At 39.6% G+C, this 17,483-nt stretch overlaps 1 long non-coding RNA gene across 1 annotated transcript in view; it reads left to right on the top strand.

Moving 5' to 3' along the window:
- The window catches only part of LOC138853701 (uncharacterized), a 178,871-nt gene that overhangs the window by 120,496 nt on the left and 40,892 nt on the right, over positions 1-17,483 (top strand). Inside the window, exon 2 of the long non-coding RNA XR_011392865.1 lies at positions 8,162-8,193. This is a non-coding gene — a long non-coding RNA (uncharacterized lncRNA). The remainder of the gene's footprint in view (positions 1-8,161; positions 8,194-17,483) is intronic.

Here is a 17,483-nt window from a genome sequence, read left to right as displayed (position 1 = left end):
TCCCGTACCATGACTCGTTGTTGCCTCCATGTCAGGTATTCTCTGATCCATTGCAGTGCCCTTCCTGTTATACGCACCTGATCCTCTAGTTTCTGCACTAGTCGCTTGTGAGCAACTGTGTCGAAGGCCTTCTTGCAGTCCAAGAAAATGCAATCTCTCTCTTGTCTTACTTCTGTAACTTTGTCACAAAACTCCAGAAGGTTTGTGACACAGGATTTACCTTCCATGAATCCGTGCTGGTTGTCGTTTATAATCTTGTTCCGTTCCAGGTGCTCCACCACACTCCTCCTGATAATCTTCTACATGACTTTGCATACTACACAGGTCAGTGACACTGGTCTGTAATTTAGTGCCTCTTTTTTGTCTCCTTGTTTAAAAATGGGAACTACATTTGCGATCTTCCATACCTCAGGTAGTTGCCCAGTTTTAAGGGATGTGTTGAAGATTGTGGTTAATGGCACACACAGTATATCTGCTCCCTCCCTGAGTACCCACGGGGAGATGTCCGATCCCATTGCCTTTGAGGTATCAAGGTCACTTAGCAGCTTCTTCACCTCCTCCTCAGCTGTGTGCATATCATCCAGTACTTGTTGGTCTGTTCCCTGTTGGTGCCCCCCTCTGTCCTCTCTTCACTGTGAATACTTCCTTAAATCTCATGTTGAGCTCCTCGCATTACTTCTTGATCGTTGCTTGTGAGTTCCCCACCTTTTTTCCTCAGTCTGTGTGCGCGTGCGCGTGTTTGTATGAAAGAGAAAGGGAGAGGGAGTGAGTAGGGAGGTATGTGTGAGGGGGAGAGAGGAAATGTGTGTGCGTGAGAGAGAGAGAGAGAGAGAGGAGTGACAGAAAGGGGGAAGAGGGAGAGGGAGAGGGGAGGAAGACGGGGGAAGAGAGGGAGAGGGGAGGAAGATTGGGAAGAGAGGGAGAGGGGAGAAAGAAGGGGAGGCTGTGTGTGTGTGTTTTGTGTGGTGTGCTTTGTGTGTATGGTGTGTGTTTTGTGTGTGTGTGTTTTGTGTGTGTGTGTTTTGTGTGTGTGTGTTTTGTGTGTGTGTGTTTTGTGTGTGTGTGTTTTGTGTGTGTGTGTGTTTTGTGTGTGTTTTGTGTGTGTGTTTTGTGTGTGTGTGTTTTGTGTGTGTGTGTTTTGTGTGTGTGTTTTGTGTGTGTGTGTTTTGTATGTGTGTGTTTTGTATGTGTGTTTTGTGTGTGTTTTGTGTGTGTGTGTGTGTGTGTGTGTGTGTGTGTGTGTGTGTGTGTGTGTGTGTGTGTGTGTGTAAGAGAATTTCAGAGAGATTAATCAAAACTTTCACTTAAGTTTAATTGCAGTCATATGATAATGCTAATTGAATTTGTTGGTATTTTCCTGAATTACTTCCATGACAGCATTACATATAATTAATAATTAATTGAGATGATTACGTTTGAGCGTGTGTGCGTTTCCACGTGTGATGGTAATTTACAGCAAGCACTAACGGAATTGCTTTTAATTATATGATGGCACGGAGAACTGTGCTTTTGTTTCTGTTTTGCGAGTATTATAATGCGAGTTTTTTGTTTATCGTATGTATGTGTGAGTTTGGGTATGTGTGTGCGCGCGCGCGTATAATATAAATATATATATATTATTATATTATATATATATATATATATATATATATATATATATATATATATATATATATATATATATATATATATATATATATATATATATATATATATTCTTTTCTCTGAGGATGAGGGTCCCTATAACAGTTTTAGAGGTGGTACCTCCCTATATATATATATATATATATATATATATATATATATATATATATATATATATATATATATATATATGGTGTGTGTGTGTGTGAGAGAGAAAGAGAGCAAGCAGGCAAAAGTGAGCGAGAGAGAGAATAAATGAATAAAAATGGAATTTGGCCACAATGAAATAGTAACAAATTCCAAGCGCTTTCCTGAGGTATCAATCACGACTGCTGGAATTTATTTCGCTCACAACTCCAGAACGCCTCATCCAATCGGCTTGAAATTTTTAACTGTGTGAACAGTAACTAGGACCAAATTCTTGGAGTTGTAGCACATATTTCCAGTTTCTTGGAATGCATGGGAGAACTTCCAGAGCTCTCAGTGATGTAGCTTCAAACATTCACGAAAGGTGCCTCCTAGTTTGACTACGGCGGAGATTGAATTTCAGGACAGTATCTGACTTGTGGCAGTCTCTGACTTACCTCTTTTGACTATTATTTTTTGCGTTCTATTTGTCAAAATTAAAAATCCGTCTGACTACTTCTCCATTTTTTTTGGCTCGTATATTGTGTGCTATTACATGATCGGACTTTGCCAAATTGGTGTTTACTACTGTCATATTTTGCTTGTCTTCCACTGCAACCAAAAACCATTATTTGCGATGGCCAGGAGTGCTATGCTCTAAACTCATGTTGCCCTGTGTTGTGCAGTTGTTGTGAATCCATGTGGTTAGTCATCTTGTTTCTTAAAACTCTCATGAAGGTTTTTATAATGTGGGACGTAAATGTTATTCTTTGTGGAGTAGGGCTATATCGGTTGCTTTTAATGGACGTGGGTTGATCCCCATGTCTAGGCTCTCTCTCTCTCTATAGAATATGTAAGGAATATGATGGAGGTTTCTTGCTGAAATTGATGAAGACAGAGTTTCACAGTCTGGGCCTATGGCAGAATGCATGGCCATATTGTCAACGGCTTTCTCAAAGTCAGGTGAAATTAAGGTTATGCCGGAAAGTTTGGAGATGTTGACAGTGTTTTGATTCTCGTTCATGAATTCATTCGAATTATCAACCTTGAGTCTGATTAATTGCTCACTAAACAGAGTCACATTGAGACTTCATTATTTCACTCATTTCTTCGCTGTCGTCAGTGGTTTGAGAAAGAACCCATTACTGGATTATTTTCCTCTGGATTTTGTTTGAGAAGAATTATTTCGGATTATTTTATACATCATAAATTACCTTTCGCTCCCTCTCTCTGTCTCCTGGATTTGCATGGTTTATTCAGGGTTCAGTCTCGTTCTATAGCCAGTGCTTCCTTCCGCACTTGAGATAGTTTAGTACCCTTGAGAAGCTCTGAATTTTCTTCCTCTCTCCTGCTCCAGGCCCAGTTTATATTTTCTCATATATTTCCTTAGTTGTATGTGCCTTGAGCATAATTATGTATAATGTCTGGCTTTATTACTTATCTATATTAGTATAATCTACCCTGCCTGCCTCATGGTAAATGATGTGCTAAGTTAAATGTAACTCTCTACATTATATGGAAATAAGTCTGCAATAGATTTTTTTTTTTTGCAATCTTCCACCAAGAAATATTCGCCAACATTCATTCAATACTTGTTTTGCCAGAAATTCACAATCGCATTTTAAATGACAGTCCGAACCGCAACATCCTTACCCCTCCTTGAGAGTGCAGGCATTGTTCTCCCCGCCTCCATTACTTAAGTTCGGCTAACCAGTTTCTCAGAATCCCTTCATAAACATTACCTTACTCATACCCAAACATATCGAATCCTTAAAACCATTTGTATACATTCACTCTGATATAGCACATTCAGGCCTGCAGAATGCTCAAGCCCATACCACATAAAACGTTCACATCTTCCAACCCTTCTTTGGCGACCCATAATCCTACTTCTTACCATTCTGTTTTTATACACGCTTTCTGTCAGTTTATTCTCATCTCTAAATACCTAACACACCTCTGAATAACTCTTTTGTAACACCACACAATCTTCTAATTTCTACGCTCCAAATTCTTTGCATTAAATTCGCACCACGCATGGCGTTTTAACATGACATCCCCACTACCTCGAGCAGCCGCCTCTCTACAACGTTTAAAACCCATGCCTCACGCCCATGTAAACGAGTTAATTCCACTGTTCTCTTGTACATTCCTCTTTTTCCATCCATAAACACAATTTATTCCCCAGACACTCAATAATCCTCCTACAGTACATTTTCCCTCTTCATGAATTCATTGGTTAATCTTGTCTTTCATAGATCCATCAGCAGATACGTTCACTTCCAAATATCTAAATATATTTACTTCCACCATTCTTCCTCTCATGACTCCGAAGCTCCTCCAGTCTTTGTAACATCTCTTCAGAATGTAGCGAAAGAACAGGCACAGATTCAATTCCCTAAATCAAGAGCCCCTCACCAACATCAAGGAACCTTCCATGAGGGGAGCAACTGTGACAGCATTTATTTCGCATCATATTCATTATCTCTTAATCTATCACCTTTCCTCAGCATCCTTGCATTTATTTACATTCACAATCCCATCTATAAATATATTAAACAACCATGGTATCATCCCTACCAAAGGCTATTTTACTGGAAAATTGTCTTTATTATTATTATTATTATTAGTAGTAGTAGTAGTAGTAATAATAATAGTAGTAATAGTATTACTATAATAGCTGTGAATCAGTTGTGCGATAACTACTCTACCATCAGTTGTGCGATAACTACTCTACCAACTATAGATGGGTGGTTGGGGTTGTTGGGTACAGTAGAGGTGGTGGTAATGGAGGTCGGGTAGGTTATGGGGGAAGGGGGGTGTAAGGGGAAGAGAAGATGGAAGACTAGGTGAAGGTGGTGGTGGGTCGATAACCGAACAAGGTTTGCCTGGTGTGATCGCCCCAGTGACTGGCACCAGCCTCACCAGCCTGGTACTGAACCATTCAGGTTTTACAGAGGAAGGTGGCCTCCAGTACCTTCTTTATTGAACTGTATTTAATCACATCCAGAGCTTAATAATTCACTCCAGGATAGCACTTTTTTCATAATAATAATAATAAGGCACAATACCGTGACTGGAACAATACACTAATAACCCGTATTTAGGAGAGAGGGAAGCTTACAACGATGTTTCAGCCCGACTTGGACCATGCACAGTCAGTGTGATTTGTAAATGGTTCAACTCGGACCAAAACGTCGTCGTAAGGTTCTCTCTTCTTATGTGCGGGTTATCTGTGTAGTAGTAGTAGTAGTAGTGTATTTGATCAGGTATATTTATAATCCCATGGCAATAGTGTCTTAGGCAGTCTTCTGCCTCTTACAGGGGAGACAGCTCCATCAGGAACGCTGAAGGCCACGAGCTGGGTGCACCTCAAGTTAGCGACAATTTAAAACAATAATTCACAATATCGTGAATTATAAGTGGAGGATGTTTCAGTTGTTGCTGGTTATTAAGGTTGTGTAGTAGGTGGTGTCGGTGGTGTCATTTTGACCTTAGAAGAGTTGTTGCATAAGGTCCACCTGTACTTATTGGTAAAATATTAATTAATGCTGGTGGATCACTTGGTAGCGACGTAAGCTCATATACTGAGGGACAGAGAATAATTTTTTTCCCTTGTGGTGGAGAGCAGACAGAAAATTGCCCTAATATTTAGGTCAAACTCACCGTAACCATCAAATAAAAAGAAAACATTGAACATTAGCAGGCAGATACTTAGCGCAGCCTAAATAAGTTACTAAAGTGTAGGCGATAGATTCCATTATTCAATCCACTATAACCACTTTGTGTATATTTTGATGTTTTTCTTGGTGTGTACACTGAGTCATGTACATGTGAGGACGGGGTATGCATATCTGTATACATACACTAATTTTACTTGAATTCCAATAGCCCCATATATGGAATTATTCTTAACTGGTGGTGAATAGATCAGATAACATGTAGCCTTAATGACCCTCGTGTGTCGATAGCTTAAGTTCAGTTAACCAACCAAAAATCTTATTAACACACGAGCTAAGTACAAGAATATATACACCTAGATGTGCATGCTTCTGTGTACATATGCTGAGAGTTTAATACCAATTTTATGGGTAAAGTATTCTTGACTGGTGAACAGGTCACATGCAGCCTTAATAACCCTTCTGCAATTGATAGGTTTCAAACCCAATTAAACAAAAGGTTAGCAAGGATATATACACCGAAACTGTATGGCTTTCAGTGTATATAAGCTGGGTTTACTTTAATTCCAGTTTTAGGGATTAGAGTATTCTTGGCTGGTGATGAACAGGTGGTAGACAACGTTAACGACCCTCGTGTAGTCGACAGGCTTTATACCCTATTAACTAACGAAAAACTAAGATTTAATTAACACTGCTCTAGGCACGTCCTGTTGTGCAGTGTAAGTTCCTACGTGAAGTCTACCTGGAGGGTGTTCCGGGGTCAACGCCCCCGCCGCCCAATCCTTGACCAGGCTTCCCGGTGGATCAGGGCCTCATCAACCAGGTTGTTACTGCTGGCCGCACGTAGTCAAACGTACGATCCACAGCCCGTCTGATCGGGTACTGACTTAAGGTATCTGTCCAGTGCGAACCTGAAGACAACCGGGGTCTATTGGTAATTCCTCTTATGCACGTTGGGAGGCTGTTGAACAGTCGGGCCACGGACACTTGTTTTCTCAGTGTACTCATTGAGCCCCTGTTTTTCATTGGGGGTATGTTACACCGTCTGCCTAGTCTTTTGCTTTCGTACGAAGTGTTTAGTATGTGTGGATTTGGGACCTGTCCCTCAGGATTTTCCAGGTGTAGATTATGATGCGTCTCTCTTGTCTGCGCTCCAGGGAGCACAGGTCAAGAGACTCCAAAACGTTCCCAGTAACTGAGGTGCTTATACGTGCAGTGAATGTTCTCTGCGATTTTACCTGCCCTGACTGGAACTGTTAGTGCGCACAGCAGTATTTCCAACGTAATGAGAACAAGTGATTTAAAATGGATCATCATTGGCATGGACTCCCTTGTTTTGAAAGTACTCATTATATATATATATATATATATTATATATATATATATATATATATATATATATATATATATAAATATATATATATATATATATATAAATATATATATATATAAATATATATATATATAAATATATATATATATATATAAATATATTATATATAAATATATATATATATATATAAATACATATATATATATATATATATATATATATATATATATATATATATATATATATATATATATATAAATAAATATATAAAGTAATGCATCAAACATCAAAGTATATTTCAGCCTGCAGTTGATTTTGTCGGGGGGGAGGGTCGGACCTGACTATCACGCTAACTGATTTAGAGAAGTGGAAGGAGCATAGTAATAGATTAGAGAAGGCGAGAGGTTTCCCGTGTTCCTTCATTGAAATAGACCGAAATAATTCTTGTGTTGGAGCAGGGGTCATCGACCTTTGAGCACCACTGCTGACTACCAGTATTTGAACACCACTCTACAAGTGTTATACAGCAGTACCGTATCTTCCAGTGTGTTCCATAAACGTATCAAAGAAATATAATTTACGTGAATATACCTAATTGTTCAATAGATTACGAAGAATTTTTTTCAGTAATAGCCATTGTTTCTCTAAATTGGGTTTATTTTTTTTCGTTTCTGACCGACTCTGAGGCAATTTGGCCGAAATCTTTTTCCCTTCTACCCCTTGCCCTCGCCTCGCCTCGCCTCGCCTCGCCTCGCCTCGCCTCGCCTCGCCTCGCCTCGCCTCGCCTCGCCTCGCCTCGCCTCGCCTCGCCTCGCCTCGCCTCGCCTCGCCTCGCCTCGCCTCGCCTCGCCTCGCCTCGCCTCGCCTCGCCTCGCCTCGCCTCGCCTCGCCTCGCCTCGCCTGCTTATGGCGTCGGACCTCTTCCTTACACTTCATGCTTTTGCTTTTATTAGCTGAGATGAATACCCTGTGGCACTGTCAGTACCCTGTGTCTGTCAGTACTTTGTATTATGTAATATGCCTCCTGTGATGTAATACGTCTGAGAGTACTTGCTGCGATGCAATACGTTTCTGTGAGTACTTTGTGTAATGTAATACGTCTGTGAGTACTTTGTGTAATGTAATACGTCTGTGAGTACTTTGTGTAATGTAATACGCATCTCTGTCACGGATTATTTCATTTAATAAGTTTTATTTAATATATAATTATTTTGTATTACATAAAAGAACTTGTAGATTTCATGTACTGGATTATTTACTTTTTATTTACTGGAAAATTTTCTTGTGGAAATTGTTTATCATTCTAGCTTTATATTTTATTTACCTGAATACTTTGTTCTTTTATTGAATGTATTTTTTTTGCTTTATTTCGTTTCAGAGAGGAGAGCTGAGGTAGAGGCACAAGGTCAGGTACAGTAACACTGCTATTAAATGTTCCCCGGGAGACCTTTAAATGGTTGCCTGATTTTTTCTTCCAACTTTTCGATTTCATTTTGCTCATAACTCCTGAATCTCCCATCCAATCACATGCAGAATTTAGGACAATTGGCAGGTGCAGGCGCCCTGTAACCAAAGTTATTGAAGCCATTCACAGCATCCTGGAATGGCTCGGATAACTTCCAAAACGCCGAGCAGCGTAGCTTCTAACTTTCGAGAAAGTTGCCTCCTAATTCGATGACGAGAGAGTGACATCCTAGTGTGTAGGGGCAGATTTTGGCCATTTTATATGTAAAATTGCTTAAAATTTTTGATTCTCGCTTAATCATCAAAATATATGTATCTACCTCTTCTGAATGGCTCCGGTATTTAATGGCCGATGCATCTTACGGCCAGGATTGTACCCATATTGTTTTGTTTGTGGGTGGACAAATATGTCAGTGCAAAAAATATTTTTTAAAATTAGAATCACTGGAATTTTTATCAAATTGGACTATCTTAAAAAACACAATTTTTTCTTTCACGATTATAGATAATTATAAAACTAATACAACTGCAAAAAATGAATTCAGGAGACTCTCATTTTTATCGTGTTAAACTTTCCGAGCTGAATGAACCCTTGAAAATCTGTTATAACAGGCATAGTGTTAGGTACCATCTTCACTTCTCCCCCAAAACATTTGTTTACATCTTCAAAACGCCTTATTCGATCGGTTTCATATTTTCAACCCTTGTCAGTAATTACTAGGGAAAGGTTTGTGAAACACTTGACAAGTGCAGGCGCCTTCTGCTTTGTTTTATGTAAAGCATTCCCGAAACTGGTTTCCATGGTATAATTTTAGAAAGCCTCTTCTTATCGGCTTCAAAATTTCATCGCTGGTGTATCAATACCGATAAGCCAGGCTGTGGTTGATACCTAGGATTACGTGCGGCCAGCAGTAACAGCCTGGTTGATCAGGCCCTGATGCACCGGGAGGCCTGGTCAAGGACTAGGTCAAGTTTATAGTGCTCTTCCCCACCTCCAAGGCTGAAGGACTCATTGCCTTATCTTCTGTATATAATTCTACTTTCAACATCTCGGTGTTTCTCACACGAGGAAGTGATATAGGAAAGACAATGTACACTGTAACTATTTAATAACAAAAAAGGCACAATACTGTGACTGGAACAATACACAAATAACCCGCATATATGCGGGTTATTTGTGTATGTAACTATTTAAATCTTCATAAAAACGATACATTGAGATGGAGAACACGATAAAGTATTAACAGGTTGTGAGGTAAACATTACACTCTGTTAATTGAGTTTACGTCGATGTTTATACTTCACATTATATCCTTGTATTGATAAAACCACTGGAAGGCGAAACGTCTATAAATAAAGTTAGCCAGATGTTGCACGTGTGTGTAATTCATTAAGTCGCAGTGTTTGACTTTATTTGTTTGTCTTGGCTTATATCTATATAATATACTTTTATGTACCTATAACATCGGTATATCTTAAAGATCACTTAAATCTGTGCGCGTTATGCACACAAAATTTAAACTAAAACATACTTGCTTAAAAACGGGTCGGTCTTATTTGGAGAAAACTTTGGATTGATATTGGCACCTTTGTAGGTCCCAATTTGATTATGGGAGAAATTGTGAAAAATCAAAATAACGCTTTTCATTCAAAATTTTTTGAGTCACATCCAATTATCTTCAACTTTTGGGCAGCTTCATGCTTAATCTGCTGTTGTATTTTAAGACATTAGTCTTTTTAAGATAACAGAAGAATGCCTCTTCAGTTTAGCTTCAAACTTGGCGTTTCTTAATACTAATAATAAAAATTATTATTATTTTTACAAATACGTAATACAACTTACACAGACCTAGCTGACATCAACATTTAGTTTAGGCTGTATATGTCGTAACTGAAGAAATATGTACGTATATTAATTTCCTTCTGATTTGTGAATGCCGCCTCCTATTTGTTTAAATCTTCAGCGCTAAAATTTATCTGCATTACACAGGTTTTCCTCACTCTGCAACTGTCCCAGTCGCGTACATCCAGATTCTGGGGTTTACCTGGAGTTTTCCTGGAGAAGGTTTCGGGGGTCAACGCCCCCGCGGCTCGGTCTGAGACCAGGTCTCGGGTTGTATTAATGTTGGTAATTTTATCAACATTAATACAATTTGTGCAATACAGTTTGTCTTTCTCGGAAACTTCTCAAAGCTTAGCCACATTAATAATTAAAAATTTACAGTTGGTAGTATTAATTATTTAGTTGAATCTATTTTGAAAATTCATTTATGTAAAAGTACGGAAAAGGTATGAAATACGGTAGGATATTAAAAAAATGGGGTACAGTGAGAAATTATGGGACGGTATATTTGACAGGTGCGAAAACGGAAAATACCATGTAACATCGTACTGCCAGCCTTGTATGACGTCAAATGGGTGACTTAGCTGATGTAGTGTCTACTGTGTTGGGCGAGTCCCCGTTTTCTGTTAGCGAGTCAGTTTTATCACCTTTGTGTTTCAGTTATTGCCGGTGTGATACGTTTTAATTGGTTGTTTGACTTATCCTAACTCGACCTTAACAACGTAAATGGAAAAATTTCTCTCTCTCTCTCTCTCTCTCTCTCTCTCTCTCTCACACACACACACACACACACACACACACACATTGAAAAAATCTACATGGAATTTGTTGTAAGATTGTTTTTTTTTTTGGTGTGTGTGTGTTACTAGTTGTCACAGGCACTTGCCGATAGACACCTGACCTCGTGTGTGGTGTTAGTTACCACTTGTCAAAAGCACTTGTCGATAAGACAATTGGTGTGTGTGTGTGTGACAGATGTTACTGTTATTGGATTTCTGCTGTGCCCCATCTGGCTCAGAGGTGATGGTACGATCTGGTAATTTCTTGCCATTTTTCTCCTTTCACTAGGAAAAAAAGATGGGTCTAGAACAAGGCTCTCCAAAGTAGTCAGTATTGATCCCTAAGGGTCGATGGGACTATCGATGGAGTCGATAAATGGCTGGAGGTCAAAAGGGAGTTAGTAACTAGCTAAGTAGAGGAACAGACTGGATTGGAACAGCGTGGTGACTTTCGACTAAAATTTTCCACTATACGAGCATATATTAGTGTCCTTGATGACACTCATCAGATGCAGCCTTCCCATTAATATCAACACACTGGGTAAAAAAGGGTATTGTTTAATCTTTATTTTTTAAATATTACCTATTTCTTATGGAGTCATTATTTTCTATTATTATTAGTCATAGTACTATTATTATAATACTGTTTATTAAATTTTCATACAAATGTTTGGGAGTCGATGAACAATCTGAAACTTCCTGAAGGATTCGATAAGCCGAAGAGTTTGGGGACCTTTGTTCTAGAAGGTTGTAGGAATAGGAAAACTTACGAAACCAGTTACAGGTATACCTGTGTATGCCTGTGACTGGTTTCAACGAGTACAAGTCAAGTGCTTCCAAGCGTTCCCAGTAGTTAAGGTGCTTGACAGAACTTATACGTGCAGTAAAGGATCTCTGTACACTATCTGGATCTGCAAGTTCACCTGCTTTGAATGGAGATGTTAATGTACAGCAGTATTCCAGCCTAGAGAGAACAAGTGATTTGAAAAGGATCATCATTGGCTTGGCATCTCTCGTTTTGAACGTTCTCATTATCCATCCTATCATTTTCTTTGCACGTGCGATCGTGGCACTGTTGTGATCCTTGAAAGTGAGATCCTCAGACATTACTACTCCCAGGTCCCTTACATTATTTTTCCTCTCTATTGTATGGCAAGAGTCTGTAGTATACTCTGTTCTAGTTATTATCTCCTCCAGTTTTCCATAACGGAGTAGTTGGAACGCCTAAATAAACTGGAAATATAGTAACTGAAAAGGAGAGTTACTAGAGGGCCTAGTTCCAAATCTGCATACTACCAACCTTTTTAAGTCACCCATAAATATCAACCGAAAAGGCACAACTTGATAATGTACACTTGAAAAATCGTAGAGGGATTAGAAATTTGCACACGAAAATCACTCCCTACGAAAGCAAAAGACTCGGCAGGAGATGCAACATTCCCCCAACGAAAAACAGGAGCGCCACGAGTACAATAAGAAACAACACAATAGGTGTCAGGGGCCCCAAGACAGCTCAACTGCCTCCCAGCATACATGAGGGGGATTACCAAGAGACCCCTCGTTGTCTTCAAGAAGCCGCTGGATAGGCACCTGATCAGCCGGGCTGTGGTTAGTACGTCGGTTTACGTGCGGCCAGCAGTAACAGCCTGGTTGATTAGGCCCTGATCCACCACGAGGCCTGCTCATGGACCGTGCCGCGGGGGCGTTGATCCCCGAAACCCTCTCCAGGTATACCATAAATTACTGGAGTGAGAGATGTGAGAGGAAGTATAAATCAGACCCTCTGAAAAGCAAGGGCGCCACGAGCATAGTACGAGAACTATGCATCAACATCTGTGGTCCTTGCACTATTCAACTTGCTACTAGCAGATATCAGAAATACTGCTGGAACAGGGATACAAGTTTTCAAGAGTAAACTACTACCATACCTCCGCGGTGTGCCAAATCAACTAGACTGTGATGGATATGTGGGCCAGAGAGCTGCCAACAGCAACAGCTTGGTCGATCAAGAAATCAACAGATATATCTGGCGCCGGGAGTAGATAAACTCCCGAAACAGATCGCAAGTAAATCACAGGTAAAACTATTTTGCAGAGAAATGACTGCAACTTCGTAAAGAGAAATGAAACTCGAGATCATCATACAGAAGTGGTCATGATAACGGTCTTAAAGAATACTGGGAGCCATTCGGTGGGCAACACTCATGTAAAATTCTAAATATCTTCACCCGAAGTACGAGAAAATTCAGATTCATCCCTACACAGAGAAAATACGTTACTGTGGTTCAAGTGACAGAGCAAGGAGGCATCCTAGACTATAAACAACCGAGAAGCAGGAGAGTAAAGATTGATTATCTTGGAACTAGATGAGAAGCATCAAGAGAGTTTGAAAACGACAACTTTAGCAAAAAGGTTCAGAATATTTTCACAATTAGAGAGCATTTGAAATGGAGGCAGAAAAGACTAATCACACAAAACTAGTAAACGCTGAAACAACCGAGGAAGTGGAGAAACCACTGACAGAATCTACTACTGACAAGGGCATTAATAACAGAACATGATACTTGGTTAGGAGCTAGCTTAATTCCAATATTCTAGAAAGGTGACAAGAGAGTGTCACCTATAGACCAGAATCCCTGATCTGTAGTTGATATCAATATAAACACAAGGTTCAAAAACTTAACACACAGACGTATAACACACTAACGGGAAGCAAGCAAGGAAGACATGGAAGCAGCGGATTCTTCCATGAATTAGTCTTAGGTCCAGTATTGTTCCTGGCGCAAGTCAAGTTTTAAAATGAGCCCAGGAAGGATAATTGCTAATAGTCGATAAATTAGACGGAGCAAAAAACGTACAGGCTACTAACTAGAGCAAATGTAATGTCTATTAATGGACGTAATTTATGTTATCTTGAATATAGAGGAGCTAACACTGCGCCAGTGAGGACACCTCAATGTTATTATTAACAATAATGGTAGTGATTGTCAATGATACCTCACACTGCCAACTACACCAGCTGCTGCCAACTGTTTTACTTGTTCTGGCACCCTCTTCCTAGCTAGTTGGCTCCCTCTTCCTACTAGTTGGTTCACTCTTCCTAGCTAACTGGTCCCCTCCTAGCTAGCTGGCTCCCTCACTTACTAGCTAGAAGTACAGTGGACCCTCGAATTTAGTAGTGCCTTTTCTGTATGCAAAACTATTTTTATCTTTAAAATGTATTATTTGTTAATATTTTTGGGTGTCTGGAATGGTTTAATTGGATTTACATTATTTCCTATGGGAAATATTAACAAAACATACAATTTATAGATAATAAAAATAGTTTTGCATACAGAAAAGGCTCTACTAAATTCGAGGGTCCACTGTACTTGTAACCAAGCTAAGCCTGGCTACCACATGATCAGCAAGTACTATTAATCAAGCCTAAGCCTAACTACCACAACATCAGTTTGTTCATATTGCAAGTTGCTCCATGAACGTACTTATCTACGTTCATGTTATCATTGTAAGCGATAGATCTACTCAGGCTTCTAAATGCATTCCCATGACATTCACTTTCATTATTTACTTCTCTCTTATTATTATTCCTCATGCTAAATGCACATATACCAAAGTTATATTCTACATTTTCCTTCAGTGTACTTTCCTTTGATAACTTCTCAAATTTACTATGGAGTATTTCACTGTGTGATGGAATCCATAACATATGTACACAAATTCCTTTTTCTCTGATTTATGACTGACTATAACTGGCTTCTCTTATGCGCATGTTATTACTCATTATAGTAGTGAAAAGCCTTCAATGATAACAATCAGTAATATGACTCACGAAATCGTAATGACAAGAATGCAAACAAACCATTTCGTGATTCATGTTTACGGATTTGAGGGGACTTGAGCTAGAGTTCGTCACGTCCATTCTAGAGGGAGATTCGTCTGTAAAAACTTGCATTTGTGGACACAGTGGTGCCTATGCTAACCTTCCTATGGTGTAGAAATATACCTAGTTGGATGAATCTTATTGAAGCTAACTGGCCCAGTAGCTAAAGCGACGGTCTGGAGTGTTAAGGCGCTCTGATCGCGGGTTCGAACTCCACCCGTGGTATGGTTTTTTTAATCAGTAATAATCAAAAGAGTCAATCTCTGTCTCATAAGTCAACTTTAGTGCCATTTGGATAACAAATAATTCAGTCTGTGGTGTAGACGCCGAGTTAATTCGTATGCCTAACTCAACATGGTTCTTAGATTTATCTAGGGAGGTGGCAACACGAGCAGATACAGCCCTGCCAGTAGACTCCTGGTTAGATCCATTAGTGTATATAATATGTGATATATTATTACAGAGAACCTTTACTACATGCATAAGTTCCATCAAACAACTTAACTATTGGGAACGCCTGGAAGCACTTGATTTGTACTCACTGGAGCGCAGGCGAGAGAGATATATTATAATCTACACCCGGAAGATTCTGGAGGAACTGGTCCCTAATCACTCCCTACGAAGGCGAAAGACTTGACAGGCGATGCAACATACCCTCAGTGAAAAGTAGGGGCGCCACTGGTACACTAAGAGAAAATGCAATAAGTGTCCGGGGCCCAAGACTGTTCAACAGCCTCCCACCAGCCATAAGGGGCATTACCAATAGACCCCCGATTGTCTTCAAGAGGGAGCTGGGCAGATACCTAAAGTCAGTTCCGGATCAGCCGGGCTGTGGTTCGTACGTTCGACTGCGTACGGCCAGCAGTAACAGCCTGGTTGATCAGGCCCTGATCCACCAAGAGGCCTGGTCGTAGACCGGTCCGCCGGGGCGTTGATCCCCGGAATACTCTCCAGGTAGGTAGCAAAAAGGATTCTTGTTAAGCAGGAATTACTTCGTCATATTAAGAAACTTTGTAGTTTTAGGAGAGCCAAGAATGATGTTGTCTTGCTTATAATGTCACAGACCAGCGCTCTCCTCTCAACGTTTATTTACTCTGTATTATGGTTAAATTCCTTCAACATATCCATGCTTTCTTGTAGTTTATGATAACCTAACTATTCATCACCAATTTAGCAACATTTGCAAGCATTAATATGACGAATTTTCTCTTTCTATGTAGGTCATTTACACGTATCATGAACAATATGTATGTTAAGACATCCCTGTAGAACCTCGTCTGCAAAGTCTCTACATCCTCCCACCTCCCTTATGTATAAGATATATGGGCACAGGCGGTAAAATATACCAACACAATTTAAGTACAAAGCACACAAGCAATATGGACACTATTACTAGAAGACGTTTCGCTTGGATATCAAGCTTTAATCATACTTTGTAGACAGTACCTGGGAAAACATACAAAATGTTAGCAGCAGTGCAAGTATAGTGAAGTGAGGTGAAGCGAGCCTTTACATCAAGTCATGCAGCTGGCCGAGCAGGTGGATGAGAGGTAGTGCAAGTAGAAAGTTAACCATATTCTGAGTGATGGTATTTGTAGTGTGCATTTAGGCTGATTCTAAGGGTCGTCATTTGTATATGAAGTATATAACTAGTTTGGCCTCAGCCCATTTCACGTGGTTGAAGTATGTGTTGGGATAACAGACACAATGTTAGTCAAACGCGTATATTTATCATCTCTAATGTAGTTATTCAGTTTGTGGCAGCAACCACATGGAATGGTGTAAGCCTCAGTTTTACTTTTTCTTGAAGGCGTCACCGTCGCGGGCACCTTTAACGGTGTAAGGTGTAATGCTGGCGACAGTGAAGTTGGTTTTATGGAGAAGTTCGGCAGCGTTTTCAGAAACAGTGTAAATGAGGAAGAGGAGGAGCCCATTGTTTTCTGTCCTGAGAGTGATGAGTATCTTAGAGTAATTACTTCTGTCTTGTGTGAAAGTCTTACAGAAGTGTGGAATGAAGAAGACTTCGATACTGTGGTGACAGTTGTCTTTTAATAAGATCTTGAGAAAAACTATTGTTACAAAAAACGCGATTCTAAAAGCTTAGATTATTATTATTATTATAATCAAGGGGGAAGCACTAAACCCGTAGGATTATACAGCGCCTATGGGGGGATGGAAGGCATTCAGGCTTAATTCAGGGAACTGGAGCACAGATCCAATTCCCTAGATCAAGAGCCCCTCACCAGCGTCAAGGAGCCTTCCTTGAGGGGCTAAAAGCTTAGAGATCTCCAGTGAATACTAGAAAGGACTGCCCTTCTAGCATCCAGCCTGTTACTGGGTTTTCGTAACAAGTAGTCAGTATCCTTGTCCAATTATCCATTAAAATTCTGTATTATTCAATAGTGCTTCAGGATTACAACTGGTAGGCTACTAACTAGAGAAATTAAAATTTAATAAATTTATTAAGTAGTAAATTGTCTAGAGGTATATTATCAAAGTCAATTAAATTACAGCAATCAAAATAAAATCAATCTCTCGAGTTCAATATTATTGTGCTGAAAGCACATATCACATTTATAATTCTTAAGTACCGTCAGGTACATTAACATTTAATAAGATATTACAAATATGTACAAGTAAGTGTGAGTATGCGTGTAAGTGCTCTTAAGTAGTTAGCTATGTCTCAAGACTCGAATAAGACTTAAACAAGTGACTGACAAAGTCCTCAAATA

This window comes from Cherax quadricarinatus, chromosome 37 (assembly GCF_038502225.1).
Source record: "Cherax quadricarinatus isolate ZL_2023a chromosome 37, ASM3850222v1, whole genome shotgun sequence".
NCBI classification, from domain to species: domain Eukaryota; kingdom Metazoa; phylum Arthropoda; class Malacostraca; order Decapoda; family Parastacidae; genus Cherax; species Cherax quadricarinatus.
Note: the sequence above shows the minus strand (reverse complement) of the source record. Positions and strands in the feature narration are given on the sequence as shown.